This window comes from Pinus tabuliformis, chromosome 9, assembly GCF_031772625.1.
Source record: "Pinus tabuliformis cultivar Carrire ecotype Pingquan chromosome 9, CPIR1, whole genome shotgun sequence".
NCBI classification, from domain to species: domain Eukaryota; kingdom Viridiplantae; phylum Streptophyta; class Pinopsida; order Pinales; family Pinaceae; genus Pinus; species Pinus tabuliformis.
In genome coordinates this window covers 1,301,624,879-1,301,640,574 of record NC_142307.1, presented here as the reverse complement: position 1 = coordinate 1,301,640,574, position 15,696 = coordinate 1,301,624,879, and positions in this window count along the sequence as shown.

Below are 15,696 nucleotides of genomic sequence, written 5' to 3'. Positions count from 1 at the left end.
CACGATACTCTGCTTCTGCTGATGAAAGAGAAATGGCAGCCTGTTTCTTACAAGCCCATGTAATAGGTCCTGAACCAAGAGTGAAGACATAACCGGCAGTAGACTTCCGATCATCAAGGTCACCAGCCCAATCAGAATCAGTGAAACCAACTAACAGAGGAGCTGCTTTGGCACTGTAATGAATCCCAAACTGTACTGTACCTTGAACATAACGAAGTATTCTTTTAGCTGCTTTCCAATGACTTTCACGGGGGTTTTGCATAAAACGAGCAACAAGGCCAACAGCAAAGGAAAGATCAGGACGAGTATGGGTTAAATACAAGAGTTTTCCGACAAGTTGACGGTATAAGGTAGCATCAACTTCAGGAGAAGTACAAGAGACTGAAAGTTTGACTCCAGACTGAAAGGGAGAAGTGGCTGGCTTACAGTCTTCCATGTGAAAATGACGAAGAATATCACAAGCATACTTGGACTGGGAAAGGAAAATACCCTCTTGGGATTGCAAGACTTGAAGACCGAGAAAATAGTGTAAGTGTCCTAAGTCTGTCATTTCAAATTTCTTTTTAAGGCTGGACTTCACATGGTTTATAAGGTTGGGATCACTACCAGTAAGAATAAGATCATCAACATAAAGAACAAGGATGATGAGAGAGTTGCCCACTTTCTTGGTGTAGACAGTATTGTCAGAATGACACCTAGAAAAGCCAGATTCTAAAAGAAAGCTATCCATTTTGGCATACCAAGCTCGAGGAGCTTGCTTGAGGCCATAAAGGGATTTCTTAAGTCGACAAACGAGGCTGGAGTCTGTTTGTATGAAGCCAATGGGTTGTTCCATATAGATTTCTTCCTGCAAGTCACCATGCAAGAAGGCAGATTTAACATCCATTTGATGGACTTCCCATTTTAAAGAGGCAGCAAGGGAAAGAACAAGGCGGATAGAGTTCATTTTGGCAACTGGAGAGAAGGTTTCAGTGTAGTCAATGCCTTCAACCTGTGAAAAGCCCTTAGCAACTAGACGAGCTTTATGTTTATCAACTTTCCCATCTGGTCCATACTTGGTTCTGTAAACCCATTTGCATCTAACAAGTTTGCGTCCCTTTGGTAGAGGAACAAGATCCCATGTATCATTTGTCATCAATGAATGATATTCTTCATTCATAGTTGTTTCCCAATGTGGATGGCCTGAAGCTTCTGCAAAAGTGTCAGGATCATGATTTACTGGAGCTTGAGCCAGTAAAGAAGAGGCTCTTTCAAACTGAGAACGTGTACGTCGCTGATCTGTAGGATCACCGGCAAGATCACCTGCTGCATCCCGAGTAGCACGGACCCATCTTGGAAGTTGAGGATCCTGAGAAGGTGGGGAAGGATTATCATCCTCGCTTTCATCATCAGAAGAAGAAATGTTTTCAAAGATAGAAGAGATAGGAAGAGGTGGCACATCCGCCGGACTAGGCTCGCAGGCCGATTTATTTTCATCAAATTTTACATCTCTTCTAATGATAACATTTTTGGACTTAAATGGAATAAGTCTATAGCCTTTTACATCTTCAGAATATCCAACAAAAGTACATTTCTCACTCTTAGGTTCTAAGGCTTTATGCTTTTCATCTGGAATATGGGCCCATGCTTCACTTCCAAACACACGAAAGTGACTTACATCTGGTTTAATGGAACTCCAGGCTTCTTCTGGAGTGATATTCTCTAGAACCTTAGTAGGAGTGCGATTGATTATATAATTTGCACAATTAATTGCTTCGGCCCAAAAACTAAGACTGAGTCCTTTAGATTGCAGCATACAATTAGCCATTTCCTTTAAGGTGCGATTTTTCCTTTCAGCTACACCATTTTGTTGTGGAGTGTATGGAACAGTATGTTGCATTTGAATTCCATTTTCGGTGCAAAAGTTGATGAATGCATTTTTAACATATTCTCCACCATTATCAGTTCTTAGCTTAAGAATTTGATGTCCAGATTGTTTTTCAACGAATGCTTTGAAGGCCAAAAAGGTGGTAAATACTTCGCTCTTGAGTTTTAAGAAGTATACCCAAGTGCGTCTGGAGAAATCATCAATGAAAGTTAAGAAGTACTTGCAGCCAGAGAATGAAGCAACAGGAAGAGGACCACATAAATCACTGTGCACAAGCTGTAAAGGGGCTAAGGCGTGCCAAGAGGCACGTTTGTCAAAACTGTCCCGATGATGTTTTCCGAGTACACATCCGGAACAAACACCATCTTTGCAAGATACCATAGGAAGACCTGTCACCATGTTTTCTTTACATAGATGCTGAAGGGAGCGATAGTTTAAGTGACCATACCACTCATGCCAAAGTTTGCTCACTTCATCATTATGAGCAACAAATACTGAGGGAAGATGGGATGACCCAAAGTTGTGAAACTTATACAACCTTTTGGAATCATCAGCAAGACCAGTAGCTAGAATCTGTTTAGGATCTTTTAGATCCTTGATTACAACATCATGAGGTGAAAATTCAACAATTTTACCTTCACCTGAATGAGTTATCTGATAGACAGATAGAAGGTTGCAGGATAAGTTTGGAACACATAATACATCATTGAACTGACCATTGTCTAGATGAACAGTTCCAGTCCCTACAACATTAAGAGATCTATCATCACCAACATATATATTTTTGGTGTTACAATCATTTAAAGAAGAAAACATGGCTTGGTTTTTGGCCATGTGACAAGAGGCTCCAGAATCAATGAGCCACTCATGAGAATGAGAAGAAGAAGAAGATACATTTAATGCATAACCAGACTGAGATGATTGACGATGACATGCAGAAAATGCCGTTCCGGAAGTTGAAGTTGAAGTAGGCTCCAGATGGATGTTATGTTTCTTCATTGCGGCTTCCAAGGCTTCCATCTTCTTAAAGCATTTAGATTCTAAGTGGCCATCTCGATTACAAAAGTTACAATGTCTGTCAGTCTTCTTCCATTTGTTTTTATTGGTCTTGTCATATTGCTGAAATGATCTTTCATCTTGAGGCTGAGTTGGTTTAGGACCATTCCTTTGAGGATAAGACTTCTTAGGATTCTTTGAATTTGGTTGCTGCTGGGCGGCTAACGCTTTCGAGGAAGAGTTTCCAAGATTAAGAAGACCAAGGTGTAAGAGTTTTTCTTGTTCTCTTATTAAGGAATCACAAAAGGAGTCAAAGGAAGGGGGCTTGTAGTCTTTGCCTTGACAAATGAAAGCTTCCCTGGTAGAATGGAAAGTGGAAACAAATACAGAGTAGGCTGGTCCCAACTTAGTAAGGATGGAATAAATAAGGTTACCATCTTCTTTCTTAACTTTAACACCTTCCAAGAGATATCTAAGGGTCTTGAATTTGGACAAGAAATCTTCAATGCAAGAAAAATTATTAGGATCCAAAGTAAGCAACTCATTCTCAAGTTGATGGGCTCTAATTTCATTTTTAATCCCAAAAACTTTAGCAAGTTTTTCTAATGCTTCATGAGGAGTTTCAATTTCTGCAATGTGGAATCTAAGATCAGGAGAAACAGACATTCCTATCAAACCACGTGCTTGATCTTGTCGATTTTCCCATTTTCCGGCCTTGTCTTCATCTTTGGGTTTCTTCTCTTGGTCTGTGGCTATTCTGAAGAGACCTTTACTTCTAAGTAAATCTCCCATGTAGGCTACCCATTGGAAGTAGTTAGTGCTGTCAAGAATGACTTGGCATGGACTTTCCATTTTTTGAAAAACAACTGAAGCTGAAGATGCTGAAAGTAAGTGGTCCAATGGATAGATCTCGAAAAAATAGGCGGTTTTAAAAAAAGCGGCTCTGAAAAAGGCTTCCGGATGAAGAAGTTATGGCTTTTTGAAAAAAAATTGTTGACGTTGCCGGCAAAGTGCGCGAATGTGCGGGAATGAAAAAATCCGCCCCCACAAAATGGAGACTTGAACCCAAGACCTCTACTCTCTTAAAAGGTCTTTGAACCAATTGATCTATACAAAATATTTGAGAGAGAGAGAGAGAGAGAGAGAGAGAGAGAGAGAGGGGGGGGGGGCCTCGATTTGCGTGCTTGCCTTGGGAAGACTCTTTTCCCCTACAAAACACAAAACACAAAACCCAACACGAATATCCAAAGAAAAAACGAACCTTACGGCTCGAAGTTAGCTTTAGCCAAAAAAACTAGAAATTAAAAAAAAAATCTCAAAGTTAGCTTTTAGCCGAAAAACTAAATATTTTTCTCAATGTTTCTGATTTTCCGAGATCACACTAAGGTGCAGGGAAAAGAGCATACGCATGAGAAAAATCCTTTCTTTCTGTTTCTGATTTGCCCAGATCGCACAGAGTCGCAGGGCAAAGAGCATACGCAGAAATGAAAGGTATAGATCCGGAAAAAAAAGGCTAAATAAACCGAAACCGAAATAAGCAGAGAGAAAATGACAGTAAACTGCAAAAAAAACACTGTATACCTCCCGATCTGAAAAATGACGCAGCTAGGGCTACCGGAAACCTTTTCGCGTGAAACGAAAGGGGTTCCTCACTGAAACAGATGCTCCGAACGCAACAGAGCAGTCCTCTCGGCCCGAAAGCAGTCAGAAACAGCAGATCTAGGAAACGACAGCCGCATGCAGTTCTACCGGCTTCAGATTTGGATCACCAACGGACGCGGCCCTCAAATAGCTCTGATACCATGTAGTAATTTACAGGGTAAGTTCCTCAGAAAGAATACCAAGAGGACACCGCTCACAACCAGATCTCAAATCAATACACCAGTATTTTTGACGTGGTTAAAACCCTCAGAGTGCAAGGAGGGAAACAGTCCACGGCCTGTCCCAACGTGGGTACAGACAATTTATTAATCAAAGAGTGAAAATTTACATAAGCTTCTCTCATGCACGGATTACCCGAACAATGACCCTCCATGCGCTTTAAATAGAACTCATGGACCAATCGGGTGTCAAGCCACGGATCAAGTGTCGGTAATACCGAGGTGAGAGTGAACCGTCGGATCACTACATATCGTGACCGTCGGATTGTAAGTTACAAAATGTACAACGGTAAAGAAACACACTTTACCTAACTCTAACCTAACTCTATACTAGACCAAGTTGAACTTAACTATATCCTATGTGTCGGAATATCCTAACACTCTGGAAGTCCAAGACTCAAAAAAATTCTATAAATAGTAAACGATGGAATAAACAAGCAAACAGATGAAACCGACTGGAGTTTTAGGTGGAATAGGTGGGTGGCCACCAATATCCACATGGATAATCTATAAATGCATCAAATCTTACAATATTCATTAATATATGTACCTTGATGGTTAGGAAATGCATGATACTGAGTATGTCCCTGATACAAAACATTTTTGGAAACTTGGGAAACTCTAGCAGTAGGTCCTAGTGTCAGTAGAGGTGGTACCATGGGCATAGTAGATGGTTTGATGCTCTGTAACCTTGGGCACTTAGTAGCGTGATGCCCCTCAACATGGAAACTAGTGCACCAAACCTGCAGATGCAAAGGTCACACAACATGCATATCCTTCAACCTCTCTATTAGATCAACAATTTGTTGTTGCAAACCAAGAATAATAGGATCACTAGAAGTAGTACCTACCCCGTACTCATGAGGGTATCCTTCCATTTCCTTAATATTCATAGATTTTTCTCGCACATCTTGTAAGGTATCGATATTCTGTTACATTTAAAGATTTATAGTTAGTGGCGACAAAGCTTTAATGAACCAATATTGTTGATGATGATGACCAATAGGGTAAGTCAATTTCCCAATTACATCCTTAAGCCACTGCATGCACTCCCACACAGTCTCTCCATCTATCTGTTTAATATGCCATTAACTTAGCTAAACCTTGTTGATTTGTGAGAGGGAGTTTAAATTCTTGAATAAATTATTGTTTAACTACATCCATAGTTGGATTCAAATTCAAATTAGACCACATGATGAACCATCAGAGTGCTCGATCCCAAAAATGCCTCTGAAACTAAATTATCTTAGTAGGCCATCCATATGGCTTCACATAAATACCAATGCTGCTCTACATCTTCATCCCCTTGTCCCAAGAACTTAGGAAACTGAATCACCATTCCTGCTACATTCCCAGCCATTTCTCTTTGACCAGGTGAAACTAATACAAATCCTTGTGAACTAGGTTGAATAAATGTTGTAGACTATAACTAAAACCTTCCACTAAAACTACTAAAATGAATAACAACTACGTACTCTTTATAAATCATCTGAATTTTTAAAGTTTTAACTAGTTTGGAAATCAAATTGACAGGATTTTGATAAAATACCAAGGGGAGGTTAGAGAGAGAACCAACTGCACCACCACATTTTGTACTACTACTTGTGGGGAGTGAATCATTTTCAAAGAATAACCTTTCCATAACAAAATTCATCCCATCTTCCATGAGAGTACTCTGATTGATCATCACAACTAGCTATGTTGGTGTCTTTGGAATCTACATTCCTTCTGACTTCCGGCGGGGTCTACTTTGATCTCTTACTTTATTTCCTCCAACTCCTCCTATTTTGCTATAGTTTTATCGTTCAACCACTTCACTACTTCACAACTCTAGGCTAGGCATTCCTCCTATATGCAACCTTGGATTACTCAACACTTGTCCTATTTGTTGCAGTTCCCTTCATCATCTCCTAATTTCTTTGAACTTCATTTTTAGACACTTGTCGACTATTAATGCCATTATAAGTGCCCTAAAATATTGAGCCTTCCACAACTATTCTACATCTGTTTTAACCTCCTCTCATCTTCCACAAATTCACAACATCTCTCCCCTAATGTTGGGACGAGGTTTCTTGGGTCGGATTTTGTTAAAGTTTTGTTAAGTTTGTAAATATATTGTAAAGTCTCTGCATTTTGAGGAGCGGAACATGAGTAGCACAAGTCAATAGGAGTCAAAGGGGTTTTAGGAAGGTCAAATCCCCTTATTTTTTTAGAGTCAAGTTGTTTTGAGACCCACCCATGGTTCGCAGACCATGGTATTGTAATGAAGGAAGAGTATTAAAGGAGGAGTCATAGGTAAGCTAAGTAAGGAAGTGCATGAGTTGAGTCTGAATATGTCTATTATGTACTTGGGCGAAGGGGAAGGTTCCTACAGTTGTGTGCACAGTGACCTTGGTAAGTCCGCAATTGAGTGCGTAGGCCCCTGCAGCTATGTGTGCAAGGTTGGAAAGAGTTTGTCACTGAGAATCTGAAGCATAATAAAGACATATTTTGAAGTGATATTTGTCTATTACTGTGTATTTCTAAAATTGTTGTATTTATGATCTATTGAATGCATTTGATCGGGAAAAGTACTTAATAGATTTGCGAAGATGTAGATCTGCTTATTTGTATGATGTTATGCATGTTTAGCGCAATCGGCGAAGGACATAAATCTGTTAAATGTTATTTATTGTAAGTTCTGGATTTCAAGGTTTATGATTTTCGAAGGTCAAGATAAGCCCTAGATCTACAGAAAAAACATCACATATCCCTTTGGATGTAGAAACCTAGTTCTAGCATCCCCCAATAGTGCCTCAGGTGAGACTGCAGTCTGCACTACACTTGTTGTTGCCAAAAGGGCCAGTAGTGTAGGGTTTTGGTGGTTAGTGTAGCTAACTCCGAACCTGGGTCCAAGCCCCATCAAGCCAACAAATGGTTTCGTTGCTGGGACCAGGATCTATTTAAGTGATGTGTGATGTGGGGTCCGCGGAGACCAACAAAGAAGGAGATTGAAAAGTGGATGGATCAGAAGTTTCACGAGTTTGTAGCTCAAGAAAACAGGAATTTGTACCTATCAAAAGAAGAGTGGTTGCAGAGATATCTATATACAGACAAACACGAAGTTTTCTTTGGCTCTTTTCTGTGTGAATTATATGAATGGTTGACTAAATTGGCAGATGTTCAACCTACCTGGAATCTAGATAACCCTAATGTGTAGACTCTAGAGGTAGTGAAGCGTCTCGAAGGATCAGAATACAAGGTTGTGAAGGTTGTCGATAGTATTTTGGGTGGATTTATCATTGATTTCACAATTGATACATCTGTCAGTTATAGAGAAGTTGAACGCCAGTTTTTCAAAGGACCAAGAGGTAAGTATTTGAAGTCTCTGAAAACATGGATTAAAATTCTATTGTGCGAGAAACGGGTTATGCCACTAAATTGATATTTAGAAGATGCTCAACGGGAGCTACACGAAGTGGGAAATAGTTCAGAAAAGATCTACATACAATTATTGAGTATAGTCCTCTGTTAGGAGCATCTGATAGTGAAGAAGAAAGTAATAGTCCTAAGATGCCCAGAGGTGCACCGCAGTTGGTAGATCAGGGCACTGTGGGAATTCCACATCCATCCACTCCACCTCTGCCATCACTTCCACCTCACAGACCAACGCCTCCACCTTCACCTCCACCTCCGCTATTTAGTATGGAGAACACTATGAAGATTCCTATATTTAGGGGTCTAGGGACAAAAGACCCTAATAAATTTTGGTTCGTAACAGATGTTGTGTGGAAGTTGTTATCTCAAAATCAGGCCCTGGAAGGCTGCAAACCAGGAAGACTTCAAGTAACTATTTCACACCAATCTTTTGACTAAGGCTTAGCCTCCTTAGCCTGAGAGGGCTCTCTCAAAGGATTATTGATTTTGACTATCAGTAAGATGGCTAACTCTTGTGAATAACATTGACAAATAATGAAGGCTGGACAAACATCACATAAGTTTCCATTGGGCCTATGGAGTCAATCATACTTCAGTAAATAATGAGACTGCCTTTACATAGAAGTCAGGGCATTTAGCATTTAGATGTTCAGAACACAACTCATATAAAACCACAGTTCATACATGCATACAGGAAGTCAGAGCATGATCAATGAATTCTGAGTGATTACACATATATGCAACTGTAAAAGACATTAAGGAAAGAATAAATCACACATTCTAAACATGGAAATCCCTCATGAATCCTGAGAAGAAAAACAGCCAACTTATATTACTGAATTCTGTCTTTACATAAGCCAAAACAGTACTCTGTTTTATAAAATATCCAACCCTTTGTACATCAGCTCTTCTGCTATATATAGAGCTCTTTACACAACTTAGATTCCTCTTCTAGGATGAGGAAAATTCGAATTCTACCTGACCTGACACCTAATGACACTCAAAACTAACTATTAAATGCAAATGACACCTAACTAGCAGTCCTAGAGACCTAATACAACTAGGAGTGTAACTCCTTATCATGATTCAACAACCTTATCTAAGCATTTAAAGCATTCTTTGACACCTAAAACTCCATGAAGTCAAATTTGATGAAGCCTCCCACGTGGTCATCTGACTGCTGAAGACAAACCCTAGAAATTAGGGAACATGTTTCCTTGTTTTTAGGTTTAGAATCCCTGAAAATGGCACGTGGGACAGAGCCTTTATCTCCTCATCCATGACACATTTTACGAAACTGAAGGAGGTTTTTGTAGCCCATGTTGTCTAGAACAAAAACCTCTCCTGGGTTTTTAAAACATACCTCCAGCTGTTCAGAATCTGTCCTTGACAAACACGTGTCAAACAGGAAACTGTCCCTTGCTCTGTTCTGGCTGAAAAATAGGTCTTGGGACAGAGGTCATAACTTCTCGTACGAAATGTATTTGGAATAACGGAAGGAGGTTTTTGTGAAAAAATCCATGCTGAACAAAAACCTCTTTTGGTTTTTTGAAACACTACTCGAGCTGCCCAGAATAAGTCTTTGAAAAACAGTTGTCAAACAGGAGATGAAAAACTGCACCTACAGCAGTTTCGTAGCGCAACTTTGGTCACCCTTTTCTCCCAGATCATAATCAATTTGAAGAAAGTGGAAGAGGTTTTTGCACTTTAGTATCTTAGGAATTAAAACCTCTTTCACTTTTCAGAGATAAGTTTTCAACTGCTCAGAAACTCTTCTAGACGTTGCCTGGTAAAAACAAGAAGACAGTTTGACTGATAAGTTGACTGATAAAGTTTGGAGTTCAAAAATGTCTCTCCTTTTTTGCTTTTGGTCTCCACAAGGATCTTCTTTGATTACACAAAAATGTATTGAAGTGCCATGTTCTTCATGTGCTGTAGACCTTGTTCATGCACCCCTGTGAAAATAAAACCTCTTCAACGCTGCCTGAAGTATGATGAACAATAATAGCTGTGATCACTTTTATAACAAATGGCTTATGGTTCATATATGCTTTTCCTTTGCCCGTTTTTCCCTTGCTGGATGCTTGCATTGTGCAAATGATCATTCTTCAGAAACTCCCTTTCAAAAAAGGTTTCCCTTTTGTCCCTCAAAATTGGTTAACTACAGCAAAATAGGCAGCTACAGCAAAATAGGCAGCTACAACAGTTTCGTAGCGCAAGTTTAACCACACATTTCGCCCACCTCAGAATGGAATTGAAGAAAATGAAAGAGGTTTTTGTAATTCAACATGTTAGGAAGAAAAGCCTCTTTCAGTTTGGAAAATTGAGTTCTCAGCTGCTCTGGAAAGCTTCTGGAAGTTACCTAGTAAAACAGTTTTTTTTCTGTTGAAACAGGCTACTACAGGGGTTTCGCAGCGCGCTGCGAAAACACTGATTTCGTAGCGCAAAACAGAATTTTTACACTGTCTGCGCTACGAAAATGTGGATTCGTAGCTAGTTTCAAAATTTCTCCGAAATTATGTGAGATATGTCTTCTAAACACATGGTGAGGCTTCTAGGACATGGAATGAGGCTATCAAACTTTATTTGAAGATGGACATGAGACTCTAACCCTATGACTTAGACTTTAAAACATAAAAATGACTTGACCATGACTTGACCATGACTGATACAAGAATTGAGAAACCATGTAAGTTGTCCAAACTTTTTAAGGAAATTTTACAGTGATAACAGTGGCTCCACTAGGGATAGTGTGCCCTTATGGTACATTAAGAACCTGTAGCTCCAGTGCCGCTATCCATCCTTTAGAAGAAAACTTTGAACTTCTGCCCAATTTGCTCCTCAAGCCTTTAATTATTTCTGAATGAAGAATTCCAACTGCACCTACTGAAACAGATGCTCAGTCAACCTACCCTGAGCTTATTTGCACATTCCTACCTACCCTATCAGCTGCAAGCTCCACTTGTAGCTCAAGCAACATGATATTTCCAATAAAGCCAATTAATTGTCCTTTTTGATATTGGAGGCTCTTGATTGCATTCAACCTCAAAATAACCATGATAGTGAGATGACCAAATCAACTTATAATGTATATGATCTTCATAATGCAAATGAAAATGAAATACTGATGTGCAAAACTTTGCCATGTATTCATTTATAGGGTCAAAGAAAACATGGTTATTTTGATAATCATCATAACATTCTATCTCTTCAGACAACTGATCCTCAGCCACACAAAATTCCTTTGATGTTCTATCCAACTGCCTTTCTGCATGATTCTCATAGACAATGTAATTTTCCTCACTATTGTGATCATTATTTGAAGTAAGCTGCTGCAAGGAATTACAAAATTGAACAACCTTTTCCTATGCGTGAGGGCTATAAAAGCTATTTTCCAGTACTTCTTCTTGCTGTTTGCAATCAATTTCATACTCATAATGATCTGAAGCCTGACAAATCTGCTGCATCTCTACATCAATCTCAGAGGATGTAATATGATTTTCATAAGTAAACCCCTGCTGATCTTCATGCTGCATTTCATGAGATGTTATACTTTCTTCTTGGTGCTGAAATGCATTGTTATGAAGAGCCTCTAAAATTTCTTCATCCATAAATTCATCATCATCATAACAATCCTCCAAGTACTGAATAAGACTTAAAGAATGTATACAGCAATCTTTGAGCAACAATAAGGAAGGATGACATTCTTTATACATGTCATAGAACACATCATGGAAATCAGCAAGAGAATATAATGAACCATTTTCCAAACTTTTATACCAAGACCATGCTTTTCCTTCTAAAGTGGTCATAAACATCTTCATGAGACAATCCTCAGGAAAGTGAACCTTAAGACTGCGTACATGCATATGAAACCTAACCAAATGAAGAGCAGCATTGTCTTTCTTTTCATCTTTGAATATCGGAAGATCCTCTAACCAATCAACCTTTGGCATAGGATTTGGAAAACCAGGGATATGAGACCGATTCATAGGAGCATACCTGGCATTCATTCTTGCAGTGGAATTCATCTTGAAACTTCATCAAGCTACTGATCTTCTAGCAGTGGAGTCACCTTCCAATTTGTTATTCGATGTGTGGAGTCGCCAAGGTAGTTTTGCAGCCTCAAAAACCTTCTGAGCTCCTACTACCTTCAGAAGTTCAGCTTCATGATTTCGGGAATGAATAATCTTCAGGCTCCCGGCAGACGCACCAAAATGTTATCTCAAAATCAGGCCCTGGAAGGCTGCAAACCAGGAAGACTTCAAGTAACTATTTCACACCAATCTTTTGACTAAGGCTTAGCCTCCTTAGCCTGAGAGGGCTCTCTCAAAGGATTATTGATTTTGACTATCAGTAAGATGGCTAACTCTTGTGAATAACATTGACAAATAATGAAGGTTGGACAAACATTACATAAGTTTCCATTGGGCCTATGGAGTCAATCATACTTCAGTAAATAATGAGACTGCCTTTACATAGAAGTCAGGGCATTTAGCATTTAGATGTTCAGAACACAACTCATATAAAACCACAGTTCATACATGCATACAGGAAGTCAAAGCATGATCAATGAATTCTGAGTGATTACACATATATGCAACTGTAAAAGACATTAAGGAAAGAATAAATCACACATTCTAAACATGGAAATCCCTCATGAATCCTGAGAAGAAAAACAGCCAACTTATATTACTGAATTATGTCTTTACATAAGCCAAAACAGTACTCTGTTTTATAAAATATCCAACCCTTTGTACATCAGCTCTTCTGCTATATATAGAGCTCTTTACACAACTTAGATTCCTCTTCTAGGATGAGGAAAATTCGAATTCTACCTGACCTGACACCTAATGACACTCAAAACTAACTATTAAATGCAAATGACACCTAACTAGCAGTGCTAGAGACCTAATACAACTAGGAGTGTAACTCCTTATCATGATTCAACAACCTTATCTAAGCATTTAAAGCATTCTTTGACACCTAAAACTCCATGAAGTCGAATTTGATGAAGCCTCCCACGTGGTCATCTGACTGCTGAAGACAAACCCTAGAAATTAGGGAACATGTTTCCTTGTTTTTAGGTTTAGAATCCCTGAAAATGGCACGTGGGATAGAGCCTTTATCTCCTCATCCATGACACATTTTACGAAACTGAAGGAGGTTTTTTTAGCCCATGTTGTCTAGAACAAAAACCTCTCCTGGTTGTTTAAAAAATACCTCCAGCTGTTCAGAATCTATCCTTGACAAACACGTGTCAAACAGGAAACTGTCCCTTGCTCTGTTCTGGCTGAAAAATAGGTCTTGGGACAGAGGTCATAACTTCTCGTAAAAAATGTATTTGGAATAACTGAAGGAGGTTTTTGTGAAAAAATCCATGCTGAACAAAAACCTCTTTTGGTTGTTTGAAACACTACTCTAGCTGCCCAGAATAAGTCTTTGAAAAACAGTTGTCAAACAGGAGATGAAAAACTGCACCTACAGCAGTTTCGTAGTGCAACTTTGGTCACCCGTTTCTCCCAGATCATAATCAATTTGAAGAACGTGGAAGAGGTTTTTGCACTTTAGTATCTTAGGAATTAAAACCTCTTTCACTTTTCAGAGATAAGTTTTCAACTGCTCAGAAACTCTTCTAGACGTTGACTGGTAAAAACAAGAAGACAGTTTGACTGATAAGTTGACTGATAAAGTTTGGAGTTCAAAAATGTCTCTCCTTTTTTGCTTTTGGTCTCCACAAGGATCTTCTTTGATTAGACAAAAATGTATTGAAGTGCCATGTTCTTCATGTTCTGTAGACCTTGTTCATGCACCCCTGTGAAAATAAAACCTCTTCAACGCTGCCTGAAGTATGATGAACAATAATAGCTGTGATCACTTTTATAACAAATGGCTTATGGTTCATATATGCTTTTCCTTTGCCCGTTTTTCTCTTGCTAGATGATTGCATTGTGAAAATGATCATTCTTCAGAAACTCCCTTTCAAAAAAGGTTTCCCTTTTGTCCCTCAAAATTGGTTAACTACATCAAAATAGGCAGCTACAGCAAAATAGGCAGCTACAGCAGTTTCGTATCGCAAGTTTAACCACACATTTCTCCCACCTCAGAATGGAATTGAAGAAACTGAAAGAGGTTTTTGTAATTCAACATGTTAGGAAGAAAAGCCTCTTTCAGTTTGTAAAATTGAGTTCTCAGCTGCTCTGGAAAGCTTCTGGAAGTTACCTAGTAAAACAATTTTTTTTCTGCTGAAACAGGCTGCTACAGGGGTTTCGCAGCGCGCTGCGAAAACACTGATTTCGTAGCGCAAAACAGGATTTTTACACTGTCTGCGCTACGAAAACGTGGATTCATAGCTAGTTTCAAAATTTCTCCGAAATTATGTGAGATATGTCTTCTAAACACATGGTGAGGCTTCTAGGACATGGAATGAGGCTATCAAACTTTATTTGAAGATGGACATGAGACTCTAACCCTATGACTTAGACTTTAAAACATAAAAATGACTTGACCATGACTTGACCATGACTGATACAAGAATTGAGAAACCATGTAAGTTGTGCAAACTTTTTAAGGAAATTTTACAGTGATAACAGAAGTCATAGTAGATAATGGATGACAATATGAAGAAAGTGCAACTGGTCACAACATTTCAAGATAGGGCGTTGACTTGGTATATTAAGTATAGTACGACTAATCCAACCATGTCATTGAAAGACACAAGACATGCATTGAATAATGAATTCGGAAAGCCAAAGTCTCAAGCCCAGTATGTGACTAAGGTCAAATAAATTAAGAAGGAAGGTGAATAAATCTACATGGGATATTCATCAAAGGCTAAAATGTCTGCTAAAACAGGCTAATCTACAGATTTTAGACGAGAAACATAAGGACTAGTATATTGCTATGTTATTTCCTCATTTGAGATTACCATTGTTACATCAGAATATTGGATCGCAAGCCGAAGCACTGGAAATTACTATGAAGTTGGAGGCTTCGCCTATTCAAGATATGAATCTGGGAGTGCAACAGATTCAAATGCAGCTGGCTAGCCTGCATATGGAGTTGTAGGATCTCAAAAAGGGAAAAGAGCTAAAAAACAAGACCCATTTTGAAGTGTGGTGCTTAAAGTTAAAATGAAAAGGTCATGACAAGGACCATTGCCTAGTGTATCATAACTACCTAATTGTGGTAGTCCTAACCCCCTAAAGCTAGAAACTTCTGCTAGATCAAATAATGGTGTAATTCCCTAGTGAAATGTTTGAAAAATAACAAGAAAACACTCAACTGACAATTTCCATTTGTTGCAGAAGTTCGTACAAACTCCCCAAAAAATATTCAGTAATTTATGTAAGCCTGTAGACCATGATGAGCGCAATTTCCAAAGCTATGAGTTAATGGTGGACATAACTTCGACATATAGAGTACAGGTTGAGACACGTCCACAGCAGGATCACGGCACACCTGCAGTGCACAGAGGATTCTAGGGACAAGGAAGAGGAAAAGGGGTAGGAGCTGGAAGAGGTCGCAAACAGGTTA